Genomic DNA, 24,373 nt, shown 5'->3' on the forward strand with positions numbered 1-24,373 from the left:
AGTCACTAAGTCATATCTGACACTTTGTGACCCCTTGGACTGCAGCATTCCAGGCTCCTCTGTCCGTGGGGTTCTCCAGGCAAGAATACTGAAGTGGGTTGTCATTTCCTTCTCCAGGGGGTTTTCCCCACCCAGGGATCAAACCCAAGTCTCCTGCACTGGCAGGCGGGTTCCTTACCACCGAGCCACCAGGGAAGCCCATAGCGCTTAGTATGGTTCTCAGAAATTGGTCATGGAGCACAAGAGAACTAAAGTCTGGTCTTGAAGCATCAGGTTGTCCATGTGGTCAGTGGTAGCTGAAGCGGTGACTGTGGTTCTGGTATGTTCTCTTATACTCTCTCCATGTGGTGAGTGAAGGTGGAGTATTGAGTAATATAGCTTTTCCCCCTTCCTTTGACTAGGAAATTAACCCCTTGTGAAAGTGAGTCAGAGAAGCCCACATCTTCCACTAATGACAATGATTCTTTGAATATAAATTGCCCCCTATGTACAGAATTTGTGCAGCAAATACACATTTGGGATCTATCATCACTAAGCTAGTACTCTTGTAAGCCAATCACCATCAAAAGATTTCCCTTTCTTGCAAATCGCTCAGCCGTCTCTGACTCTTTGCAACCCCATGGATTATACAGGTCATGGAATTCTCCGGGCCAGAATACTGGAGTGGGAAGCCTTTCCTTTCTCCAGAGGATCTTCTCAACCCAGGGATCGAACCCAGGTCTCCCACATTGAAGGTAACTTCTTTACCAGCTGAGCCACAGGGAAGCCCAAGAATACTGGAGTGGGTAACCTATCCCTTCTCCAGCAGATCTTCCTGATCCAGGAATCGAACCAGGGTCTCCTGCATTGCAGGTGGATTCTTTACCAGCTAAGCTACCAGGGAAGCCCTCCCCTTTTCTAGAGATTGGTTTAGCAGAGGGCATGTTACCTTGGTGGCTTCTAGAAACTAAAAAAAAGTGTATATATATATATATAGATGAAATTATTTACAAAATAAAAATAGACTCACAGACATAGAAAACAAACTTACGGTTACCAAAAGGGAAAGGTTGAGGCAGGGGAGGATAAATTAGAAGTCTAGGATTTACAGATATATACTACTATAGTACATATAAAATAAGTCCATGGGAACTTGAATAGAATAGAATTTGTATCCTACTGTTGTGTGAAAATTATATGAATCTTAATTATGTTGAATTGGTTCATGGTGATTTTCAGGTCTACTATATCCTTCTCTTAATACTTTTATATATTTTCATTCTATTAATTTTTGAGAGTTTGGTATTGAAACTCCAGCTAAAAATATTAATTTATCTACTTAGAAAAACAATTGTAATATATAGTGGAACTATATGTAACTTTGTCCTGTATTTTCCAAGTCTCCTATAAAATGCATTATCATGCTTTCATAATTTAAAAATTAAAATAGATAAACAAGGACCTACTGTATAGCACAGGGAACTGTACTCGATATCTTATAATAATCTTGAAGGGAGAAGAATATGAAAAAGAATATATGAGTGAGTGTATATATAGATAACTGAATCACTGTGCTGTACACCTGAAACTAACACAATGCTGTTCAGTTCAGTTCAGTTCAGTCACTCAGTCGTGTCCGACTCTTTGCAACCCCATGAATCGCAGCACGCCAAGCCTCCCTGTCCATCACCAACTCCTGGAGTTCACCCAGACTCACGTCCATGGAGTCAGTAATGCCATCCAGCCATCTCATCCTCTGCCATCCCCTTCTCCTCCTGCCCCCAATCCCTCCCAGCATCACAGTCTTTTCCAATGAGTCAACTCTTTGCATGAGGTGGCCAAAGTACTGGAGTTTCAGCTTTAGCATCATTCCCTCCAAAGAAATCCCAGGGCTGATCTCCTTCAGAATGGACTGATTGGATCTCCTTGCAGTCCAAAGGACTCTCAAGAGTCTTCTCCAACACCACAGTTCAAAAGCATCAAATCAACCATATTTCAATTTTTAAAAATTCAGGATGATGATGAATAGTGAGAGTTCTAGGTGGGGGTCTGCCAGCTTGTCCTGTAAGGGATCAGATGGTAAATATTTTATACTTGGTGCACCATATAATCTCTATTGCAACAAATCATTACAGCTATTATGGCCTGAAAGTTGCCCTGGGCAATAGGTAAGTGAATGGGCATGGCTGTGTTCCAATAAAACTTTATTTACAAAACCAGACAACGGGCCAGATTTGGCCCACAGGGTGTAATTTTCAGTTTGCAGATCTCTGCTTTAGACCTGCCTGGCTCTCACCTCCACTTCACTATGCACCCCAGAAGAACAACTAACCTCCCTTCTGCTAGTGGCATCTGACACCTACCATGGAACTTTTGGCAAGAAGAATGAGGTCAGGCTTGAAAAGCATTGAACACCCCGTTACACACATAGTAAGTACAGTTGGGCTGGTGGTTGTTGGACTCTGGCTGCTGTCCAGTGTGTGTTTCATTTTTGTCACGGTCTCCATCAGGTGCACTGGAAAATGAACCCAAATCTGAAAGTCAGTAGCGCTGGAGGAAAACAGTACTCAGCAGGCAGGGCAGAGTCAGGAGTGGAGATGGTGTTTTCATTCACTGCAGTTGAGGCTGCCTCTTACTCCTAAAGGATTTGGGCCATTTATGCGGGCTTGGTTGGCATTAATTATTCAAAGCAATTATTTATTAATAACGCAGAACTCTAAGGATGCCCCACACTTGTTCAGTGCTTTATAGTTTTCTTTTATTTCTGCTTTATTCTTTTCAAAGGGGTTTTTAAAACTGGGGCATGCATGTACCAAGGGGCATATGATACATATGGGGTGGGGTGGAGGCAGATGTCTTCCTGGAGTATCCACTACATCAATTTAGGGGGAAAACAACATGATTTTTTTTTTAATTAAAACAAATGAATATGTTAGGGAGCAGAATACAGAATTGTATGATTTTTTTAAAAATTAAGTATGAAACTTCAAAGACTTTTCAAGGTTGCAACCCCCTGCGTTAGGCTGAGTCCCAGACGGCTGCAGTGTAAGGAGCACAGTTGTGTCTTTTCTGTACAGCACCACCCCACCCACCCGCCAAGTGCGTAAGAAAGGAATTTTTTTTTTCCAAAGGTTATCATTGGTTACAATCTTTTATTGCAAAGAACTGTACTGGGAACATGATATACACTGTTTCATTTAATTTTGACAGCAAACCCGTGAGCTAGATTTTAAACAGAAGCTCACAGAAATTAATGGTAGAGCTGGATTTAAACCCAAAATCCACTTGACTCTAAAGCTGATTCTCTTAATGACTATACCATATACTGCCACACACTACCCTTCACACACTGCCTGTGCAGACACATAAAAACCAAAGTTTTCTGGGTGCTAGTAAAACTCATAGAAAATGTGATGAGGGAGTAATCATATTCACAATAAAATCAACAGACAATGAAATACATAGCAAAACAAAAAAACTTGCTACCTAAATAGTGAGCAGTACACATTTTACTGGTAGACCTAAAGATTTCGTATATTTATAGTTATGTATACACAAACACCCCCTGACCCACGTGTGTGTGTATTTGCCAGATCTTGGGGCTGGGATGGTCTTTCTACCTATAATACCTAAGAACAAATTTGGATATGTTATTGTAACATGGTGATAGAATGTTAAAAATATTAACATGTAAAGTGTTTTTACAAGTTAAAAAAAGCCTATTTCTCAAAAGAAAAGAGTACAGAAAGTATTAATAAGCAGCTCATAAAAGAAGAAATCAAAATGTTCAGCAAGTATAAGAAAAAACTCTTCAGTCTCACTGATGAATAAAGAAATAAGTTTAAATGACCACATGCCCTGCTGGAGGGAGTATAAATTTATATATTCTTCTAAGGAGTGATCTGACAGTATGTGTAAAAGGCCTTAAATCTTAATCATAACTTTTGGTCTAGTAATTCTAGTTCTTGGAATTTTCCAATCGAAATAATCAAAGTTATGCACAAAGGATAATTATTGCTCTGATTTTTTTAATAGTGAGAAATTAGGACCATGTTAAATACCAAACATTAGGAAGCCATTTAAATAAATTACAGACCATGTCATGGAAAAAATATGCACGAATTTTAAATAATGTTATAAAAGAATATTACTAATCTCAAAAATATACAAGCAACTCCTACAGCTCAACTCCAGAAAAATAAACGACCCAATCAAAAAATGGGCCAAAGAACTAAATAGACACTTCTCCAAAGAAGACATACAGATGGCTAACAAACACATGAAAAGAAAGGAATTTTTACAAATTCTGCAAATGAAGAAACTCCACCAAGAAGCTGACGGTCGTGCGCACGTCCACCGAGAACTCAGGTACAGGATGAGTTCGTTTGAAGGTGTGACGTCCCAGCTCCCTCTGCGCATGCGTGAATGATGCTCCTGGTCTGGAGCGGAGGTGAAACCTGAGCGATGTGGTGGTCCAGGCGCTGCACTGAGTGCTGGGGAGACACTATGTAGGCGAAGACAGCGTCCAGAAAGTGCTAAGAACCCTCAGAGTCAGCATCTGATCAGCCTGGAAAAACACTTGGTATTGAGTCAACTCAGCACCTGGTTAGCCCCAGACTCTTGAGAATCCCTTGGACTGCAAGGAGATCCAACTAGTCATTCCTAAAGGAAATTAATCCTGAATAGTCACTGGGAGGACTGATGCTGAAGCTGAAGCTCCAATACTTTGGCCACCTGATGCGAAGAGCCGACTCATTGGAAAAGACCCCGGCGCTGGGAAAGATTGAGGGCAGGAGGAGAAGGGGATGACAGAGGATGAGATGGTTGGATGGCATCATCGACTCAACGGACATGATCTGGAGCAAACTCAGGGAGACGGTGAGGGACATGAAAGCCTGGCGTGCTGCAGTCTATGGGGCTGCAAAGAGTCGGACACGACTGAGCAACTGAGCAACAGCAGTGGTCTTTAATACCCGCTTCCTGGATCCCATCATCATCCAGTCCATTCATCTTTATGCCTGCCCCCATACTAGAATTCTCTGCTAGCCTTTAAGTGCTGTCATTCATTGGCTTTGCTCAGGCGCAACTCCTTGCCTAGAAGAATATCAATAAATTCCACTGCTGTAACCAACTCTGCAGTAATTGCTCCTTCCTGCGCCTCCCCCTAGTACATCACCAGCTCCCTGACTTCCCATTTGCAATGCACAGGGCAACTATTTTTATCTGTGTTTCTCCTCATCCCATCCGCAAGACTCAGCTTTGTCTTTCCTTCGGTTTAGAGGCCATGGCATCCTGTTTGTTTCTTTGCTTGTTTCCCGAAGGACCATAATCACAGCCCACCTACATCTCACCATTCACACCCTGCGTTCTAACAAGTATATGGAGGCCTGAATCCAGAGTCTATCCACCACTGAGTATGTGTGTGAATTTGGAACATTCTCAGCCTCTCCAAGGCAACCACCGTACCATCACCATCGCCAGAGATGCCTTCTCCTCACTGTCAATGGAAGGATGGAACCAGTTCGTATGGACCGTGAAGTCCAGGGGTTGGCACTTCACCAAGTGCTCGGTGTGGAATGGAGTATCTCTGCCATCTCAATAAACAAGTTATGTCACAGCCATCCTCGATGCCTGCCCTCCAAATGTAAATTTCTGAGCCCGGGAAGAACAATGCTGGGCTACCTGTCAGCCGTCAACCACTCCCTCTGGTGAGCTAAGGATGTTAATGTCAAGAAGCCGGATGCTGACCCGTCATAGCTGACATGCGTGTGAAAGGAATGTACACGCATTCAGGAATGTTCTTTGTAATATTAGTTAACATGTGCAGTGAGCCAAGACACTTGCATCTTCCCTTACATAAAAAAATGCTCAACCCCTTGAGATATCTGCCTTTCCTTAATTAACAATAATCTTCTGATGTTCAGACTACCTGCCCTTTGCTGCAAACTTCTATATTACCTGACACCTCTCCCCACCACCACCACCTCCTCAGAGCGGTTCTTTCAGGGTCACTTGAGATGCTGTCTCCTGGGCTTGAAGTCCCCAAAAACATCCCACCGAATAAACATAATTCTCGACTTGTAGGCTCCGCATATTTTTTCAATCGACATCCAGAAGCCTCAAGTGTCCCCATCAAACCCACGCACTCTGGGTGAGCGGAGGTCCCACCAGATCTTCACTTTGAATCCTCGAAAGAGCCAGCAGTGGGGTGAACCGGGGGAAGCTGAGGGGCTGGAGGACCCGGGAGCTCCCATCCAGCCCTGCACTTTGGTGGCCCTATGCCATGCTGTCTTTAACTTTCGCCTCCAAATGAAACATCCTCGTGGGGACCCTTGACCCGATTTCTGGCTCCAAAGTCCTCTATTCCCTGCTCTTGGTGGAGCACGGGTGAGACTCTACCCCCCTCCCTGCCTTCAGAACGAATCTATCTATAGCAGCCATCATTAACTCTCCATTGCTGGTCCCCAGAGCCTCACCTGCCACCCCCCGCTCCTCCCCCAGAAGCTGACTTCAGAGGGCTTTCTGAGAGTGCTTTGTAACATTAGTTAACATGTACAGGAAAGCCCCAAGGTCATGTTCCACTCTTGGCACCCTTCACTTTAGATTTGAGAAATCCCCTAAAACTCTCATTAGCGGAGTCTGCCTCACACCTATGAAACTTTAAAAATATCTGGCTAATCAACCACTTTGCACACCTCCACGCAGCCAGAGAGAGCCCCCTTTGCCCTCCTCCTCATCCCATCTCCCAGCATCACCTTCGAGCAGACGGGAGCTGTCAAAACCTGCCTTCCTGTGGTATTTAAAATAAAATGAAGGAACTTGTCATCTGAGACCAGTCTTCCCACCGAAACTGGGAGAGAGAAGCAGGAAGTGGACCTGAGAAATGGCCCCCTGAAAGACTCTTTTTGTTCAGATTCATCTTTTTTTTTAAATGAGTTATTGAGATTTTTTTTTTTAATTATTTATTTCATTTTGGCTAAGCTGGGTCTTCACTGCTGCGGCGCTTATCTCTAGTTGCAGATGGTGGGGGCTGCTCGCTAGTTGCGATGCGTGGGCTTCTCATTGCAGTGGCTTCTCTTGTTGCAGAGCATGGGCTCACGGACTCACAGGCCTCAGCAGCTGCGGCACTCGGGCTCAGCGGTTGTGGCTCCCACACTCTGGAGCACAGTTTCAATAGTTGTGGTGCACGGGCTTAGCTGCTCTGTGGCATGTGGGAACTTCCTGGATCAGGGATCGAACCTGTGTCTCCTGCATTGGCAGGCGGATTCTTTACCGCTGAGCCACCAGGGAGGCCCCAGATTTGTTTTTGAGAAGGATCTGGTCATTGGAATTGAAAGGGATATTAATCATAACAATATGAAAATAAAGTTGCCACTATTGAGTGCCTGCCGCATACTAGGCACCCTGGAAACTGCCCATTAACAGTGTCTCTAGGTCCTTCCAAGCCACTGATAAGTTTGCACATCAGGAAGCATCCTTTTTGATGCTGAAAAAGATTAAGTGATATTTGCGAACCAGGTAGCCAGTATGTCAGTATGTCGTCCAGCCAGGATTCTCAGCAATGAGAATCTGTCCATCTCTAAAACCCATGTTGATGCCAATATGTCATGCTGTCTCCCACGTGAAATGTACATTTCCAAGATGGACCATTCTCAGTCCACTTAGATGGAGCTATTCTGGGCACAGGTGCTGTGGCCTATCTTCACCCAGATAGAAAGCATATCACTATTCTATAGCGACATTTTGAACTTGGGGGTTACATAATACCATCATCAGAATTATTTGGGGGTCTTTATATGGGGGTCTTTATTTGGGGGTCTTTATATGGGGCTTCCCTAGGGATTCGGACAGTGAAAATTTTGCCTGCAATGCAGGAGACCCGAATTTGATCCCTGGGTTGGGAAGACCTCCTGGAGAAGGAAATGAAAAGCCACTCCAGTATTCTTGCCTGGAGAATCTCATGGACAGAGGAGTCTGATGAAATACAGTCCCTGGGGTTGCAAAGAGTCAGACAGGACTGAGCAATAACACACGTCAAGCATACAGATTCCTGAACCTCACCTAAGAAGCATTGAATTTGAATCTCTGAGGGGGACTGTGGGAATCTGGTCTTGCTGAGTATTTCCAGGTGATTCTTGTTCACTCTGATGTTTGAGAATCAATGTTCCATGTCTAAACTGGTTTGCAGAATACTTCAGAGTTAGGAGTTTGTGAACCCCCACATCCCCTGCAACCAATGGAATTCCCCCTCAACAGACTCCCCAGAAATAGGTGGCAATGAAGTAAAGAGAAACTTCCCAGTTGGTGAGATAAATCCATATATTCTCAGGAATGAGTTACAGAAACAAAGACCCATGGTTCAAGAGGGTATAATTTGTGAAACTCGTAAGAATCAGTCTCTTGGAGTTAAAACAGCAGCAAGTGTCACTGACAATGTGATAAACTAGGATCCCAGGTACTGAACTAGTGGATAGAGAGAGGGAGACAATGGAATTAGGAGGAAGCCTGCCTATTTGGGCAAAAGAGAGACTTTGGATGGTTGGATGGCATCACCAACTCAATGGACATGAGTTTGAGCAAACTCCAGAAGATGGTAAAGGATGGGAAAGCCTGGCATGCTGCAGTCTATTGGGTCACAAAGAGTCAGACACGACATAGTGACTGAACAACAAGAGACGTGGGGAATAACTCAGATACGGAAATGATCTGGGAGAAAGAGGTCTGCCCAGGAAAGTCAGGCAGGTAAGCAACCAGTGGGAGGCAGGCAGAGAGAGGGTGTGGCCCGGAAGGAAGGTCATGTGATGAGGGAAGCAGGCATGATTGACATCGTGATGTTAGGACTTTCTGAGAAGCCTTCACCTGTGAATTCCATCATCACTTCAGAGTAGCTGCTGTGTGACCAGCACCGTGGTGTGTGCTAGGGTTTCAGAGAAAATAGGTATGGTCTTTGTCCCCACCAAACCCACAGTTTAGTCAAGGGATAAACATAGACATATAGACGGACAAGCATAGCATGATTCCATAGCACTGTGATACAGATGGACTTCCCAGTTGGTACTAGCGGTAAAGAACCTGCCTGCCAATGCAGGAGATGTAAGAGGCCCAGGTTCGATCCCTGGGTTGGGAAGATCCCCTGGAGGAGGGCATCGCAACCCACTCCAGTATTCTTGCCTGGAGAATCCCATGGACAGAGGAGCCTGGTGGGCTATAGTTCATGAGGTTGCATCAGACACGACGGAAGCAACTTAGCACACACTTTTGCACTCTACAATAGATGCAAGAGGGAGATACTCGTGCAGAGGAAGCCCATCTAACCCAGCCAAGGTGAGTTAAGAAAGGCTTCCTGGAAGAGGTGATGTTTGAACTGCTACTTTTCCATTGGAGTTAGCCTGGGAGCAAAAAGAAAGATAAAGTCAAAGCCCTTGCAAGATGGTAGAAACACAGCTTATATAAATTTTTAGCCCCATCCAAAATTGGCTTGGGTACCAGAGTAAGACCGACACCAAGTGTCTGGAGGGCAGACAGCAGGGGGAGGGGATGCCTCAGTGAACCTGCATGAGAGGAAACTTGGAAAGGAGGAGCATCCTACAAACCAGCGTAGACACAGAACCTTAGTTCTCAAATACTGCAACTGTAATAATTGCCTAATTACATGGACAGCACTTTCTGCAGGACTCAGAGAGACTAACAGCCAGCAGCAATGATCAGCAAAGGTGAGCCAGGTGTAACTGAGGTGAGACGCTAGTCTTTATATGGGTCAGGTTATGTGCAGACCAGAAGACAGTGTGATCTGGGACAAGCTGGTCCGTGTATTCCATCCCACTGTCCTTAGATGTCCAACCCTTGGGAGGGGCTGGCTTGAAGATGGTTAGATTACTAGGCACATTGAATTAACAGGTCCTAAAGATTGAGCAATGATCTCCTAAGGGGTCACAGATGCCACAGAGTGGCTACATTCTGACTCATCATATTGGATCAAAATAATCTTCCTGTTTCAGTTGGACTGTTCAACACTCTTAATGTATTTGTTCATTCCACAAGGACCTTTAGAGGAGGGCGGTTAACAATAATTACTCTAAACTACAGAAGTGTGGTTAGTGAAATCCAGCCCACCATGTTGTGAGAACAGAAAATGAGCATTAAGGTGGCTTTAATTTACAAAATGCAATGTAATCTTGTCATGTGTAGAAAATATAGAGCACATTCTTAATCCATAGACCTCCGGAAGGTCCATGCATCTCCTAAAATGTTTAGATGAAGTACATGTACATATACACCTTTTCCTCCCTGGGAAGTGAATCAGTGGCTATAGACATGTTCTCTAAGATGTGAAGTCTTGCACACACACACACGTTCGCATACATACATACAAGGTTAGAAGCCACAGAGTGAGAGGGGTGGGATTAAGTCATGCATTTGATGTTGGCAGCCTGACACTCCCTGTGCTTTGGTTTCTGTCCAAAATGAATCCTTTGCTCCAGAATTATCTTATCTTGGCTGGGGTTCCATTTCCTTTTGGGTGAGTGGACTTTGTTGAGTGATGATCAAGGTGAGTCAGGGTCAACATCATGCCCCATCCAAGCACTGTATAGATAGATCAGTTTGATAGTCGCCCCAGAGGGAAGAGGTCCCCAGAGCTACCTCCGACACCAGAGTTTGGCAGGGTGAACGTCTTGGAGCTGCTTCTGTGTAGGGAATAGAATTAAGTAGATAGGATTTGAAATGCACAAAGTTTGATTTGCATTGGGTTGAATAGAAAGGGTCCTTTCTGTGTGTTTGGTACTGGTGTACACGGGGATGTGGATGGCAGGGGCATTTGGCATTTGCCCACTCGGTGCTTGCAAAAACTGAAGCTTTCCCATTTTGCAAACAGCCCAGAGATACATTAAATAACCCATTTCATGATGGACATCTGGACTCCTCAAACCTGCCAAGAACGGATGGGCTGGCTCACTGCTGCCTTCCAGTTTTATGGCGGGGAACGGCTGCCTGAGAACTTAAAAGGCGTCATTCTGCAGAGCGTGGCAGGTTGGGGTCTCATCTGTCCAAACGCCACAGACACACGCGCGTTTTGATTTTTGCTGCATCTGAGCCACTGGCCACATATGCAATCTCTCATCGAAACTGTCCTTGTTCATTAAGGCAGACCTCTGCAAGGTAGCCTGACCCCTGACTCCCCACTGTGGTCACCTGAGTCGTGGCTAATCTCCTAACAGGAGATACGCAGGTGGGTAAGAATATCCAGAGGGACGCTTCAGTTTAGTGTGTTATGGGGGACAAAAAGGAAAAACAACAGGTTTGGCTAAACATACCGTAACCCACAGTGTGGAATGGAATGCAGAAATCATTTACACTGGGGGTTAACTCAAACGTCCTTTACCAGCCTCCCCACGAACGAAATGACCAAGTCCTTGGTCGAGTGTGCTCAGGGTAATTTCCTCCCAACTTTCTCCTTCTATACTTCCCTCTTCGTCCAAGCTCTTTTTTGTGTGTTGTCCGGTGAGAGTTTGAGTGCGCCACCTAGTGGCCAGAGAGAAGGGTATTCGCGGTTACATTGTGTCCTCGGGAACTGGGGTTGGAAAAACAGGCTATTCGTGAGTCATTACAGTGCCAGAGCTCAAACACCAGTGTTTGCTTACAGCATTTAAGTTCAAATAGAAAGGTTTAAAAAGAAGAAAGAAAACCGGGGATATCTATAAGTGATTGCTCGCTCTCATCTCACTTAACGCATGCTGTACAAATGAAAAGCAAAACCCATGGTGGAAAAAAGGGAGGGCTTAGTTTTTCGAGGCTTGCAGTGCAAAGAAAGTGTAAGGATGCGTGTGTGTGTGTGTGTGTGTGTGTTTGCACGCATGCATCAGAAGTCACAAAGACTTTGTAGTTGCAATGACATTCCAGCATTCCGCCTACATAAATAAAAATTTTTTTACTTCTTTGTACAAATATATGTGCTGTAATAATTATGAATCTAGGATAAGAAAGACTGTGTTGAGTACCTATTATGGATCTAGTATAAGAAAGACTGTTGAGTACATATTATGGGCTTGGAACTGTGCTAGGAAATTTATACATGTCATTTGTTAGAATGTGTATGACTCAGCTGACTTTAATGACTGTACAACCCAAGCTGTACCCCAAACCAGAAAAACCTCTACAATGATGCTTTTCAAGCTATCTATGGAGAAGCACTTGCTTTTTCAACATTTTATGCACCCACAGACCAAAGCTTTTATTTAAAAAAATAAGTTACAAGAAAAATAAAATGTGCAATATACAAGCCCTCAAATTTATTTTAATTATTAGATTCAACAGCTATAAAAATTATTACATCAGATTCCTATAAATTTTCTAAATGCTTATCCTCAATTTTCATATTTACTTAACTGCCGCCCCCAGTGGCTCAGATGTTTAAAAAATCTTCCTGAATGCAGGAGACATGGCTTCCATCCTGGAGTCAGGAAGATCCCCTGGAGAAGGAAATGGCAAGCCACTCCAATATTCTTGCTTGGATAATTCCTTGAACTGCGGCGCCTGGTGGGCTACAGTCCATGAGGTCACAAAGAGTCAGACACAACTGAGCGTCTAACACATAGACCATTAACAATGCATCAGTTGGATCTGGTCCTCAGATCACACTGAGTGGAGCTGATCTACATGATCTTAACCAGCCATCATGCTGTCTCAGAACATCTTCCACAGGCTGCCCATTTCCCACGGCAGCCCATCCATTGCTGAACTGTCCTGATGACCAGGGAGAAAAAGTCTGCTTCTCTGTATTGATTGGCCAGAGTTTTACCTCTGACCCACATTCAGCAAGACTTGCCTCTCTTTCCAATTTCCAGTCACAGCTTTTCCAGTAAATGAGGGTAGCCGAATTCTGAGTTCTCCTCCTCTGGTTCTACACACTTGAGTTTGCAACGGCCCACTTAGGGTCCAGCCTTGAGGACTGACTGCAGCAAACAGCAGTCCAGGAAGCTTCCACCCCATTGGCTTGTTTCTCTTCCTCTAGAAGAACAGGGAAGAGTGATTGGATGGTTCCGGATGCAGCTCCTGCTTGGCCATGTCTGCCATTGTTTAGTCGCTAAGTCATGTCCAACTCTTTTGCTACCCCATGGACCATAGCCCGCCAGCCTCCAGGCAAGAATATTGGAGTGTGTTGCCATTTGGGCAAGGGCATTTTGGAGTTGCACCCAGGAATCAGTCTCTCATTTGCTTTGTTTCCATTATATTTATGGAAAGTAAGAGATTTCACAGGGGCCATTCAGAATGGTGATCTTGTCTTATATCAACTTCAAGGTCATTGCTCTAAATTCCTATACCATGTGACTGGTTAGATGTGGAAAGATCCATTGATTCACATCATGTTTGAAGGAGGAGATAGAGTACTGGCCCAGGGTTCAATCTGAATCCAGAAGCTCCTAGACAGTTCTCCTACAACCCCTTCATAGAGGTTCCTTGCACTGACCTAGCTTGTGGCAAAATCGTGTTGGATTTTCATTTGCTCTACTTTGCCATATGATATTAAACCAATTATTCAACATTCCTTTGTCTTAAAGTCCTCCTCTGGGAGAAAAATGGCATCTAACTGAATATATTTCACAGCATGGCTATGAAATTTTTAATGAGATATAATAATACATAGGAATCTCTCTGAACTCCCTTAACCTTGTAAATAAACACTTATGGTGATTCTAATTTTGATATATTTCCACTGGCTGTAACTTCACAGGGAACTTTGGAAAGAAATGTTTGGGAAGGATATGATAAACCTGAAATCTAATCATGAAGCCATGAAATATCATTGTAATGACACTAATACCCCTAAAAAATTAAAATACAGAGAGTGTGATATGACCAGCAAGACATAGATGGGGAAATTCATCTTTTGGGTCTGGAATATGTCCTTTCTGTTAATTTAGTCCCAGCATACATTAGTTTAGGGCTTCCCATTTGTCTCAGTGGTTAAGAATCTGCCTGCCAGTGCAGGAGAAGCAGGAGATGAGGGTTCAATCCCTGGGTCAGGAAGATCTCCTGGAAGAGGTCATGGCAACCCACTCCAGTATGCTTGCCTTGGAAATCCCATGGACAGAGGAGCCTGGTGGGCTACAGTCAGTGGGGTCACAAAGAGTCAAATGCAACTTAGCAACTATAAGCGTGCACACATACATTAGTCTACCAGGGTAGTGGTGGTCACTTCGGTGGCTTGGTGTCTTATGATAACACAACAGTTTTAACCCACACAGAGATTTCCACCAGCCAGAACAACCAAGTCACTTCATTCACGTTTTCCTAAGCATATCCCCTCGTTCTGTAGTTGGATGCCATTCTTCAGGGGATTCATGTGGAATCCTCTGTGTATTCCTATTTAATTTTATCTTGGATTTGGCCCACTGCTTCCAAATACTATAGCTTGCTAAATAAAGATGTCATCTAGTCCAGAATACACAGAAGAACTATACAAAAAAGATCTTCACGACCCAGATAATCATGATGGTGTGGTCACTCACCTGGAACCAGATATCCTGGAATGTGAAGTCAAGTGGGCCTTAGGAAGCATCACTATGAACAAAGCTAGTGGAGGTGATGGAATTCCAGTGGAGCTATTTCAAATCCTGAAAGATGATGCTGTGAAAGTGCTGCACTCAATATGCCAGCAAATTTGGAAAACGCAGCAGTGGCCACAGGACTGGAAAAGGTCAGTTTTCATTCCAATCCCAAAGAAAGGCAATGCCAAAGAATGCTCAAACTACCACACAATTGCACTCATCTCACATGCTAGTAAAGTAATGCTCAAAATTCTCCAAGCCAGGCTTCAGCAATACATGAACCGTGAACTTCCAGATGTTCAATCTGGCTTTAGAAAAGGCAGAGGAACCAGAGATCAAATTGCCAACATCTGCTGGATCATGGAAAAAGCAAGAGAGTTCCAGAAAAGCATCTATTTCTGCTTTATTGACTATGCCAAAGCCTTTGACTGTGTGGATCACAACAAACTGTGGAAAATTCTGAAAGAGATGGGAATACCAGACCACCTGACCTGCCTCTTGAGAAACCTATATGCAGGTCGGGAAGCAACAGTTAGAACTGGACATGGAACAACAGATTGGTTCCAAATAGGAATTGCCACCCTGCTTATTTAACTCCTATGCAGAGTACATCATGAGAAATGCTTAGCTGGAGGAAGCACAAGCGGGAATCAAGATTGCCAAGAGAAATATCAATAACCTCAGATATGCACATGACACCACCCTTGTGGCAGAAAGTGAAGAAGAACTAAAGAGCCTCTTGATGAAAGTGAAAGAGAAGAGTGAAAAAGTTGGCTTAAAGCTCAACATTCAGAAAACTAAGATCGTGGCATATGGTCCCATCACTTCATGGCAAATAGATGAGGAAACAGTGATAGATTTTGTTTTGGGGGGCTCCAAAATCACTGCAGATGGTGATTGCAGCCATGAAATTAAAAGACGCTTGCTCCTTGGAAGGAAACTTATGATCAACCTAGACAGCATACTAAAAAGCAGAGACATTCCTTTGCCAACAAAGGTCCATCTATTCAAGGCTATGGTTTTTCCAGTGGTCATGTATGGATGTGAGAGTCAGACTATAAAGAAAGCTGAGAGCCAAAGAATTGATGCTTTTGAACTGTGATGTTGGAGAAGACTCTTGAGAGTCCCTTGGACTGCAAGGAGATCCAACCAGTCCATCCTAAAGGAGATCAGTCCCGGGTGTTCATTGGAAGGACTGATGCTGAGGCTGAAACTCTAATACTTTGGCCACCTTATGCGATGAGCTGACTCATTTCAAAAGACCCTGATGCTGGGAAAGATTGAGGGCAGGAGGAGAATGGGACAACAGAAGATGAGATGGTTGGATGGCATCACCAACTCGTTGGACATGGGTTTGGGTGGACTCTGGGAGTTGGTGATGGACAGGGAGGCCTATTGTGCTGTGGTTCATGGGGTTGCAAAGAATCGGACACGACTGAGCGACTGAACTGAATTGAACTAGTCCAGTGTTTTATACACCTTCGTTTTTCAGACATAAAACTCTTAAGTGGAAATCTAAGAAGCTATTGGGATGACAATGGAGCTTTCTGGAAAACAGAGAAGGTGGCAGAGTCTTGGCTACTCAACTTCCCCAGCAGCTACGGGAATTACTTCAAGAAATCCCTGCAATCTGAGAAGAAGCATTCTAAGTCTGCTTCTCTAGCCTGACTCTGTTTTACCAGTGGAGAAGGGAGCTTCCCAGGTGGCACTTATGGTAAAGAATTCACTGTCAGTGCAGGAGACAAAAGAGACATGGGTTTGATCCCTGGGTTGGGAAGATCCCCTGGAGGAGGTCATAGAAACCCACTCCAGTATTCTTGCTGGGGGAATCCCATGGACAGAGAAGCTTGGCAGGCTGCAGTCCACAGGGTTGCAAAGAGTTGGACATGACTGAAGTGACTTAGCATGGTCTGGGGCCATGACAGCATGTGGGAATTGTCCAAGGGGATGCAGCTAATGAATAGCATGGCTGGGTCTATTTCATCTCTATTAGGAAAATGGACAATGGAATATTACCTTTCCTTGGGCCAGGCTCTTCAATGTCAGAATCTATCAGCTTGGAAGATTTATCTATGAACATGGGGTCAGAACCAGACTCAGAAAGGTTAAATCTTTCATCAAATCATAGAGTTGATCCCTTGCAGGTCAAGTGGATTCCTATAAAATGTGCTCATGCATCATTAACCACCTATCCAATTTTGTATATGTGCAGGGCTGGTCATTTAAATGGGATTTGGTAAAAAAAAAAAAAAAAGAAAAGAAAGAAAGAAAGAAAAATTGCTGCAGAGAGGAATGCTTGACTTGGTCCTCAGAGCAGTGGTGGTGTTTTCTTCTTGTTGTTCAATTGCTAAGTCACATTTGACTCTTTATGACCCCATGGACTATAGCCCACCAGGCTCCTCTGTCCATGGGATTTCCCAGGAAAAAATACTGTAGGAGGTTGCCTTTTCCTTCTCCGAGGGATGGTCCCAACCCAGGGATTAAACCCACATCTCCTGCCTCTCCTTCACTGGCAAGTGGATTCTTTGACCTCTGAGCCACCAGGGAAACCCAGACTGTAGCACACCAGGCTCCTATTTCTTATTCATAAAGACCTTCTGACTCAAGAAAGTCTGCTCTTAGCCAGTGTTCCTACTGCTCCCAATGTGTCTGCTGACTTATAAATAAGACAGTTAGCAACGTGAGCAGATGACGAGCTGACAGTGAGCAAAGTCTTGCTCTATTTTGTGCAACTGCCTTGAGAGTTTTAAATGAGTAAGTTCATAGAACATTTACAACCACACTTTGAGGTAGGTGGTTGTGTACTAATATTTTATATATATTTGTTTACTTATGTTCTTGTTTCCTTATTTATATTTTTGTATATGAAAAATAGGGGCTTTCCAGTGGTGCTAGTGGTAAAGAATTCACTTGCCAAGGCAGGAGACCTAAGAGACGTGAGTTCGGTCCCTGGGTCAGGAAGATCCCCTGGAGGAGGGCATGGCAACCGGCTCCAGTATGCTTCCTGGAGAATGCCATGGACAGAGGAGCCTGGTGGACTACAGTCCATGGGGTCGCAGAGAGTCAGACACGAATGAAGTGACTTAGCATACACGCATGCACATGAAAAATTAATATGTATGAAAAATTAAGTAGCTTGTCCAAACTCATTTAATTTGTAAGCATAGAGGCCAGCAGAATTGAAACTCAGAAATTCCAGTTCTTAAGCTGTGAGTTTAGCTCCTTTGTTAAGCTATTGTTAATGGCAACTGAAAAAAAGTTGTGCACAGGAGAGTTGTGAGTTAAGTTTTATGAGGGGCAAGATGAGGATGATAGCCCAGAATCGGTTTCTGAAATGCCATCTCCCAGGCAATAGTCCTCATTTTGCCCCACATACAACTTAATTCACAGTTCTCACATTGTTCATTTTTTTACATTGACACTAACAATGATGTCAGGCACCTTCATCCCTGGTATTTTATTTCAAACACACACATGTGGGACCAATTCATTCATTAGACACTGCAGACGCCGTGCCAAGGGCCCATGGTGATTTTCAGGGTCCATGAACGTGTGTTAATTTCTTTAAAGAAAAAGAAGAAGAGAAGAAAGAACTTCTTGGTTAAAGGAAATGTCTGAATTTATAATATCCGTGTCTTTCTCTGTATACCAACACAGTCCCAAAATACACTATTAAACATTTTCTAGAAGGAGAGAGAGCCGATGAAAGTCACAGTGTGGCCTCACAGGCACAATCAAGGCAGAACTGATCCCAGGGTCAAGAGCTGAGGTGGGGAGACCCTTCCCATGTCCTGTTTTCTTCACATACAGCAGATGGAGTCTGCACCCTCGTTGAGGGTTGAGAGCTCCAAAATCAATGGCCTTTTCCTGAGCATGGCAGAGAGGTTCCGTTTTAGAGACACAAACAAAGGTGCCAAGCCCAGCTCAAAACCAAAGAATTCCAGGTGCCCTCGTGTGACAACCAACCATGGGCTTCCCTAGTACCTCAGACGGTAAAGAATCTACCTGCGATTCAGGAGACACAAGTTCAATCCATGGGTTGGGAAGATCCCCTGAAGGAGGACATAGCAACCCACTCCAGTATTCTAGCCTGGAGAATCCCCATGGAGAAAGGAGCCTGGCAAGCTACAGTCCATGGGGTTACAAAGAGTTAGACACGACTAATCAACTGAGCATGCACACACAGAACAAACATCCATGCCTCCAACTCCTCATTTGCAACCTGGAAAAGCAAGAAGAAAGGAATGAGCTGGAGGGACTGTAGTTTGCAAAACGCTTGGAGCTGAGTGAGCATTACCATCTTCAGGGTCTTTGTTTTTCTCAAGGAAAAAAAAAAAAGTATTCTCTGCCCACACTCCAGCACAGCTGTCTACAATGATAAATGATGGGCTTTTCTTTAAATTTCCTTTCTGCTCAGCATGAGGACTGGCCAGTGTGGATATGCACTCGACGCGGATAAATGGCTTTGGCAAGCCCACCAGATTGTCCACGTGGCAACAGATGGTTCGGCTCAAAGCTTTTGTTGTGCTAATGTTGGAACTTGCTGCTACCTGAAGCAGTTATCATCTTACAAACAATGATGCTGCCACTGCTGTGTGGATAAACTGTCCTTTATACTTTGCAGCGCCCACCATGGGTGTTGACAGCTTCATGATGGTGCTAGGAGACCCCCAGTCACTCAGCTGCAGTGGCAGCCAGAGAGGAAAATGTAGTGGGATGAAGGGAGTGAGGGTGGAAACCATAGTTGGTGTCTATTCATTGGCTCTATGCTTATCTGTCTACCTTGAACTCTGGTCATCGAGAAGGAAAGACGTTTTCACTCTACTGGAGGGTCCAAAGTGACCCTTAGGGACATAATGTCCCCTTGAAATCTTGGTGTTTGCATAGGTTCACTTTCTATTCCCTTTGTAGAAACTCTGATAATGAACAGATAAGAAAGAGATTAAGATTTTTCAAGTACCTATTATGTCCCATGAACTAGAATACCATTATTATTACTTAATTATTGCTGATAATTGGAGTAGTCATAGCAGTACTAGTAAATAACCTTTAACGAGGAGCTTCTTAAATTCCAGGCGCTGTGCTGAGCCCTTTCCATAAATTGTTATTGTAATCTTTTCCAGAGATTTACAAAGGAAGTGAGGAGGGAGTTCTGGTAAACCAGTTACCAGCTGAGTTAGGGGAGAGGGGAGGAGCCTGGCTTTGCAGTGTTTGCTGATTTCCATTTTGCAAATCTCCCCATCATGGCCAATATTAGTTACCAATAATTTAACAACATGCTAGCAAAATTCCTGAATATTTAACAATCAGCCCTACCAAGCCATCATAAGCTGGCTCCTGCATATCATTGGACTGAAATACAGAAAGGTTTGTTTCCCCAAGATGGTCCCAGGGACAAGGCTGAGATGTCCAGCCAAGGACACGGACCCTCACATCTCTGTTCCAGGCTCTAAGTCCATGAGTCCATAAGCTCCTTTGATACACAGGACAACTCTAGGAAATAGGCACCATAGGTCACTCCTGATTTCAGCAGTTAAGGAACCTACCTGGAGCCACACACTTACCTACCACACTTGAATTCTCAGACTGGAATTCGGATCCTGCCTGTCTGAGCCCACACTAAAAGTTCTCCTCCAGTTTACCTGGCTTCCGGTGCTAACCAATAGCAACGTGAGAAGGCTAGAATGAATATTTTTCACATCTTCATTTTCCCTTCTCAAAAACAAAGACCAAAAAATATATTTTTATATATATATGTATATATATCCCAAAGAAATCCATTTGGGGGAGCGGGGAATTTCAGGCACAAGTCCTCATGAGTGATATTTGGGGAGCCTGACTGTGTTTCTCAAGTCACACCACAAGAGTAATTGTTGGAGTTTCCCTGGCAGTCCAGTAGTAAGCCTCCCTACTCCCAGTGCAGAGGGCCTAGGTTCAATCCCTACTCAGGGAAATAGATCCACATGTAGCAACTAAGAGTTCACATGCTGCAACTAAAGATCTCGCATGCCATAGCTAAGATCCGGCACAGCCAAATAAAAAAATTAAAATTAACTAAGTTTAAAAAGTAATTATTTAGTGATTCCACCAGACCATTAAGTTAGAAGAGGCTTTATTCCCTTTTAGGAGTTGTTCCAAATCTTCAAAAGGGCTTCAGGTAAAGGCAAAGAGCCTTTCCAACAGACATCCTCGGTAAAAGGAATTTGTATTCTCCCTAAAAAAGGCCAGACACGCTACCATTGCATAGAATAGCCACTGTCGCCAGCAGGCTGAGAATCTAGGACCTCCCCACGACCCACTCCAAACTGTGATGGTCTCTGTGACCAGGGGGCAAAACTGACTAGAGAAAAACAACAAAATCGAGGTAAGGGAGCTCAGCCTATATCCAAACTTGTTCTCAGTGAGTATCCATCTCTCTCATTAAATCAGGAACTTCAGTAGCCTAGTTAATACATAGTAAGTTCTGAGTTTTTCCAGTAGTCATGTATGACAGTTAACCCATTAAGAAGGCTGAGCATCCAAGAATTGATGCTTCCAAATTGTGGTGCTAGAGAAGACTCTTGAGAGTCCCTTGGATAGCAAGGAGATCAAGCCAGCCAATCCTAAAGGAAATCAACCCTGAATATTCATTGGAAGGACTGATTCTGAAGCTGAAGCTCCAAAACTTTGGCCAACTGATGCAAAGGAGCCAACTCATTGGAAAAGGACCAGATGCTCAGCAAGATTGAAGGCAAAAAGGAGAATAGGGCAGCAGAGGATGAGATGGTTGGATAGCATCACCAACTCAATGGACATGAATTTGAGCAAACTCTGGGAGATAGCAGAGGACAGGGGAGCCTTGTATGCTGCAGTCCATGGGGTCACAAACAGTCAGACATGACCTAGTGACTGAACAACAACAAAGTTCTGAGTTAATGAATGAACATGTGAATGAAGACAGAGTACATTATTATTAAGACAAGTCAAAAAAACAGATCAGAAATTGAACAGCAAAAGAGACACTGATGTATAGAACAGTCTTATGGACTCTGTGGGAGAGGGAGAGGGTGGGAAGATTTGGGAGAATGGCATTGAAACATGTGAAACGTCGTGTATGAAACGAGATGCCAGTCCAGGTTCAATGCACGATGCTGGATGCTTGGGGCTGGTGCACTGGGACGACCCAGAGGGATGGTGTGGGGAGGGAGGAGGGAGGAGGGTTCAGGATGGGGAACACATGTATACTAATTAAATAATTTTCTATTAAAGAAAAAAAAAAAGAAATTGAACTCACACATTTGCTGATGTACAAGAAATAGAGGTTCAGAAAAAAATTCTAATTTTATAAGGACTTTGGCGGGGAAAGGAAGAAAGGAGGGCAGAATACATTTCATCATCCATGGGTTTAGAGGAATTCAGTTAAATTTACAATAAAACATTATTTTGCTGAAGCTAATATAGTGATGTTTACAGTAAAATGATACCAATGTCCTTCTACCACTAAAAACCAAGTATTACTTTATATGTTTGATTCTCCATAATCCATTCATACTATGGGCACCTTGGTTGAAGTCATTTTTAGATACATGTCTAAATGCCTCAAAAAATGCTTGCAAATCCAGCGCCTAAATCTTAAAGGGATATTCCACCCCCAAACCTGTTTGTTATGTGAGCCTTTTTGCTTTCCCAGAGGAGAGTGAAATAGTTCCCCAAACAGAAGGTTCCCAGTTTGGGTTCATTTTGTAAACTTTGCTTTGTCTCCCCTGCTCAAATCGCTGTTGTGATCGAGGATACATTTTTCGGACCATCAGATCTGCAGCCGAAACACTTATTTTCACCCAGTTCCCAAAGTGCTGAACTCCTGTTGCCGACCAACAGTAAGGCTGCAGTGAAGGGGGCCGGGAGGGGGTGTGTGTTAGTGATGAGGACCAGCCCACACGGACAGTTCCAGCTGATGGGGAGCGGGGTGCGGGGTACACGTTGCAGGTGCTATCAGCAAGTTGCAGGCTGTGTGGCTGCCGTGTGAGTTATTGCCCTGGTCCCCAGATCTCCTTTCTGTAGCATCCTGCTTGTGCAGGTGATAAATCTTAGGGACTCGAGGGAATGCAATGGGCTTCTCTCTTCTGGGCCATTATTTTTCTCTTATATCATTTAGAAGAGTGTGGGTCTGGACCTTTTCTTTTTTCTTTTTTGGTGCATGGGTGTGTTCTTCAGCTCATTGCCATATTTTGTTCTGCACGTTCAATTTCTAGCTCATTTTAAGAGTCCACCTCCAGAGAAGATGGAAAGAATGAACAAAGACATGCGTTTAGAACTTATTTACAAAACAGAAACAGACTCCCAGGCTTAGAAAACAAACGTTTGGTTATCAAAGGGGAAAGGGAGGGATAAATTGGGAATTCGGTTCAGTTCAGTTCAGCTGTTCAGTTGTGTCCAACTCTTTGCGACCCCAAATTCGGGATTAGGGATTAACATATACTCTATATAAAATAGATAACCAACAAGGACCTACTGTATAGCACAGGAATGCTATTCAATATTCTGTAATAACCTAAATGGGGGAAGAATCTGAGAGAGTAGACGTGTATATACGTATAGCTGAATCGTTTTGATGCCCACCTGAAACTAACACAGCATGATAAAGCAACTGTATTCCAATATAAAATAAAAACTATTTTAAAAGACACACTTTTATTTCCCTCTGCAAATGGCAGTGTGGAAGTCCAATGGAACCACATACAATTCCTGCTTGCAAAGGAAGCAGAAGGGAACGGAGCCAACGTCTGTAAAGAACCTACTATGTGCCCAAATCCACACTTAGTTCTACAAAGGCTCAAGCATGACTTGTCGCTCAAGTGTATCTCCATCAGGTTTAGATCCCAGCTCCTCCTCTGACAACCGGATGCCTTGAGCCAATGATTTGACTTCTTCCCCTATAAAATCAGCATAATAACAATTTCTACCTCACAGGTGTTCTTTTTTTTCAATAAGATGAAATTCATACAACATGTACTTAACCATCTATAAAAGTACAATTAAGTGGTATCAAGGACATTCAGGATGGGGTGGAACCATCACCTCTATTCAGTTACAAAGCTTTTTAATCATCCCCAAAGGAAATTCTGTATCCATTCAAAAATTGTTCCCCATTTCCCCAGCCGCAGCCCCTACAAACCGCTAATCTGCTTTCTTCCTCTGTGGGTTTCAGTTTAGTTCAGTCACTCAGTCGTGTCCAACTCTTTGCAGCCCCATGGACTGCAGCACAGCAGTGGGTTTACCACTCTGCATACTCCATATGGACTTCCCTACTGAAAGTCCATAGGGCTTTTAGTGCCTCAGAGGGTAAAGAATCTGCTTGCAATGCAGGGGACCTGGGTTCAACTCCTGGGGTGGGAAGATTCCCTGGAGAAGGAAATGGCAACCCACTCCAGTATTCTTGCCTAGAAAATGCATGGACAGAGGAACCTGGCAGGCTACAGTCCATGGGATCTCAAAGAGTTGGACACCATTGAGCGACTAACACTTTCAACTCCAACCTATACTCCATATAGATAGTATCATATAATACGTAGCCTTTTTTGATACACTGTAGCATGTCTCAGCACTTTATTCCTTTTTATAGCTGAGTAATGTGGTCATGTATGGATGTGAAGAAGGCTGAGCACCAAAGAATTGATGCTTTTGAACTGTGGTGTTGGAGAAGACTCTTGAGAGTCCCGTGGACTGCAAGGAGATCCAATCAGTCCATTCTGAAGGAGATCAGCCCTGGGATATCTTTGGAAGGAATGATGCTAAAGCTGAAACTCCAGTACTTTGGCCACCTCATGTGAAGAGTTGACTCATTGGAAAAGACTGATGCTGGGAAGGAT

The sequence above is a fragment of the Bison bison genome, unplaced genomic scaffold (genome assembly GCF_000754665.1).
Source record: "Bison bison bison isolate TAMUID 2011002044 unplaced genomic scaffold, Bison_UMD1.0 scf7180017864144, whole genome shotgun sequence".
Lineage (NCBI taxonomy): Eukaryota > Metazoa > Chordata > Mammalia > Artiodactyla > Bovidae > Bison > Bison bison.